This window comes from Cervus canadensis, chromosome 16 (genome assembly GCF_019320065.1).
Source record: "Cervus canadensis isolate Bull #8, Minnesota chromosome 16, ASM1932006v1, whole genome shotgun sequence".
NCBI classification, from domain to species: Eukaryota; Metazoa; Chordata; class Mammalia; order Artiodactyla; family Cervidae; genus Cervus; species Cervus canadensis.
Window position 1 is genome coordinate 22116945 of NC_057401.1, and position 3980 is coordinate 22120924.

The following is a 3980-nucleotide window of genomic DNA, read 5'->3' on the forward strand; positions in this document are numbered from 1 at the left end:
GCCAACTTACCTTTACTATCTCTCTATTTGTCATCATGGCATCTGGACATTTTCCACAGACAAGTATAAAAGTAAGCTGTCAGGTGAAGCAGATCACAGACATGGACTATGCAATTGTTCTATTCTGGCGTTTGTCAAACTGAAATCATCACACCAAATGCAGTGACTTTAGAACCTTTCTTAAAAATAGGAGTTAGTAGTTTGAGATGGGCATGTACACACTGCTGTATTTAAAATGGATAACCACAACATGTTTCCAAGGGCTGTGGCCTGTTGTGGCCATGGAATCTCCAACTGCATGCGAGAGCAACGTGGAGAGACTTTGACAGCACAGGTCAGCATAATACCTGCAGCTGCCACTCGCCTTTCCTATAATCTCTCAGGATTTGGGCTGGAAGTCTTCCACTTGAATCCATGTTTCCATCAAAATCACATTCTGTGTAGATTAGGTTTTTTGTTAGCGCTTAAAAAATAAATAAATTAAATAAAATGGATAACCAACAAGGACCTACTGCACATGGAACTCTGCTCAATGTTATTTGTCAGCCTAGATGGGAGGGGAGTTTGAGGGAGAATGAATACAAGAATGTGTATGGCTGAATCCCTCCCTATTCACCTGAAACTATCACAACATTGTCGATCAGCTGTACACTAACACAAAATAGAAAGTTCAAAAAAAAGAAAAAAGCCATATTCTGCTGTAGTTAACCATCTACTTAAAATGGATAAGATTCAAGTAGAAGCTCCCAGATGAGAGAAGAGAAATGAGAAGTAGTCAATGCTTAGATTGGAAGATAATGCTCATTTCAAAGGAAAGAAAACAATGACAAACCCCTCCCTGTGTAGTTAGGTAGATTTATCTACTGTTTCCATCCACTAATGTACGTTTCCAAATCTGCAATTCTTTTTTGCTTGTGCTAGCCTCAAACCTTTTCTGTTACCACTATTGCTCTGCTTCCTCATCACTTTGCAAACTAAGCATTCTGTTCGCCTAGCTTCTTTTTTTAGACCTGCTTGTGCCTGGGAGGAAATGGAGCTACGAGTGTTTTCTTTCCATTCAAAACTGGAACTTTTTTGTACTGGGGGAGGAAGCTGAGGACTTGAAACTTACTCCCAGCAGTTTGAGACAGTACTGTTGTTTATTGTTTAGTTGCTAAAGTCATGTCCAATTCTTTGCAACCTTATGGACTGCAGCATGCCAGCCTCCTCTGTCATTCACTGTCTCCCTGGGTTTGCTCAAATTCATGTCCATTAGTTTGGATGGTTGGATGGTTCAAACTTGTACCACCCAACCATCTCATCTTCTGTCGTCCCCTTCTCTTCCAGCCTTCAATCTTTCCCAGCATCAGGGTCTTTTCTAACAAGTAAGCTCTTTGCATCAATGGCCAAAGTATTGGAGCTTCAGCTTTAGCATCAGTCCTTCCAATGAATATTCAGGGTTGATTTCCTTTAGGGTTGACAAATTAGAACTTCTTGCAATCCAAGGGACTCTCAAGAGTCTTTTCCAGCACCACAATATGAAGGCCTCAATTCTTTGGCACTCAGCCTTCTTTATGGTCCAACTCTCACATCCACACATGACTGCTAGAAAAACTATAGCTTTGACTATTTAGACCTTGGTCAGCAAAGTGATGTCTCTGCTTTTTAATACTCTTTCTAGATTTGTCACAGCTTTCCTTCCAAGTAGCATGGATTTTTTAAATTTCATGTTTGCAGTCATCATCCACAGTGATTTTGGAACCCAAGAAAATAAAATCTGTCACTGTTTCCACCTTTTCCCTTTTTATTTATCATGAAATGATGGAACTGGATGCCATGATCTTAGTTTTTTTTAATGTTGTTTTAAGCCAGCTTTTTCACTTTCCTCTTTCACCCTCCTCAAGAGTCTCTTTAGTTCCTTTTCGCTTTCTGCCATGAGAGTGCGATCATCTGCATATCTGAGGCTGTTGATATTTCTCCGAACAATCTTGATTCTAGCTTGTAATTCATCCAGCCTGGCATTTCACATGATGTACTCTGCACAGAAAGTCAAATAATCAGGTTGACAATATACAGTCTTGTCGTACTCCTTTCCCAATTTGGAACTAGTCCATTGTTCCATGTCCAGTTCTAACTGTTGCTTCTTGACCTGCATACAGGTTTCTCAGGAGACAGGTAAGGTTGTCAGCTGTTCCTGTCGCTTTGAGAATTCTCCAGTTTGTTGTGATCCACACAGTCAAAGGCTTGAGCATAGTCAATGAAGCAGAAATAGATGTTTTTCTGGAATTCCCTTACTTTCTCTATGATCCAAGGGATGTTGGTGATTTGATCTCTGGTTCCTCTGCCTTTTGAGACAGCCCTGAGTTTTCCCGTAAGCCTCTCTAGAAGCCCTTGTGTTATAAATTATATATAAATTTTTCACACCCTCCAGAAAGCAAGTTGGGCAAATTCTCCTGATGCCAGATGGCTCGGCAGACTTTTCTGATGTTACTACTCTATTGCACATCTCTCCCTCTATTACCCCATGTCCCAAGTACATTCAACTAGAAAGTGCATAAAAAACTCATTATTTCACAGGTCCTCAGGCAAAAGTTCCTTCTCTTTGAAGGATTGATTTTATCCCTCCCCAAACTGTGAGTAGTGAGTCTTCCTCCACAGTTCCAATCTGAGCACCTAAGTGTGCTGTCCTGGGAACCTAGGATATAGCCAGGCATTCTATTCAGTAATATGGTTTTTACTGAATGATTTGACTTAAAATAAAAACAATATTGGGACTTGCACAAATTTGATAGTAAAAATGACTTTTTAGGAAAATTGCCACATTTATTATATCAATCAGAATTGTTTGGTTGTAAGTGGCAGACCATATTTGAACTAGCTTGGTGAGGGAAGGTCATCTAGTGCTCATATAATCAGATTACGACTTCCCTGTAGCTCAGTTGATAAAGAATCTGCCTGCAATGCTGGAGGCCCAGGTTCGATCCCTGGGACGGAAAAATACCCTGGAGAAGGGAGTGGCAACCCACTCCAGTATTCTTGCCTGGAAAATCCCATGGACAGAGGAGACTGGTGGGCTATAGTCCATGGGTTTGCAAAGAGTCAGACACCACTGAGCGACTAACACTTTCAGTTTCAGAGGGAGAAGGTCATCTAGTACTCATGTAATCAGAAAAGATAAGGGAAAGCATAATCCAAGGGCTGGAGACCATTAATACAGTTTTCCTTTCTGCCTCTTGCTTCTGCTTTTCTCTGCAGGAGAAAAACAGAGGGAACAAAAGATGCAAATCACATTTGTGTACATTAGGATGGACACACACACACACACTCCAGTCACATTTAAAAGATTCAGTCTATATATTAGAGCAATGAGATGCAAGGGAACAATGTCCAAAAGGAAGAGGACAGCACAAATGTGGCCCCTGGGAGAACTGTTCTGAGCCAAGAAGAGATTCTTTTTATCTTAAGACATCATATATTTCCAGGCACAAAGCCTCATATCCCCAAGAATACATTGACATCATTATGAGAAGCACAGACATGTCATACAGTACTTTGCTGCTGCTGCTAACTCACGTCAGTCGTGTCCAACTCTGTGCGACCCCATAGACGGCAGCCCACCAGGCTCCCGTCCCTGGGATTCTCCAGGCAAGAACACTGGAGTGGGTAATACAGTACCTTAGAAGGCCTCAAATCCATGTCCTGTGAAGACTTCTCTAGTGAAGCATTGTCTGTTCTTTGATAAGATATTTAGATGGACCCTGAGAGCCTCAGGAACTTTGGGGGATAAGACAATGACAGAGAGTTAAAAATCCTTTTCAGGAAAAAAAAAAAAAAGAGCAGGAATGTTGGGTAATTAAAAGAAAGAAATGGATGAAAGGAATAAAGTGAGAGAACAAGTCGGCATGAGCCTGAGCACTGCATTGAAAGTCCCTAGTAGTTAGAAGGCCAAGGACTCTCTAAAAATTAGGACTATAACATTAAATGTGAAAAGTTTGTATCTC

General features: G+C 41.0%; 1 non-coding gene across 1 annotated transcript; it reads left to right on the forward strand.

Moving 5' to 3' along the window:
* The first annotated feature begins 246 nt into the window (after window positions 1-246).
* LOC122454658 lies at window positions 247-377 on the forward strand. Its single transcript, XR_006273474.1, has one exon. It is a non-coding gene; the product is annotated as a small nucleolar RNA SNORA44 (small nucleolar RNA).
* The last annotated feature ends 3603 nt before the right edge of the window (window positions 378-3980 follow it).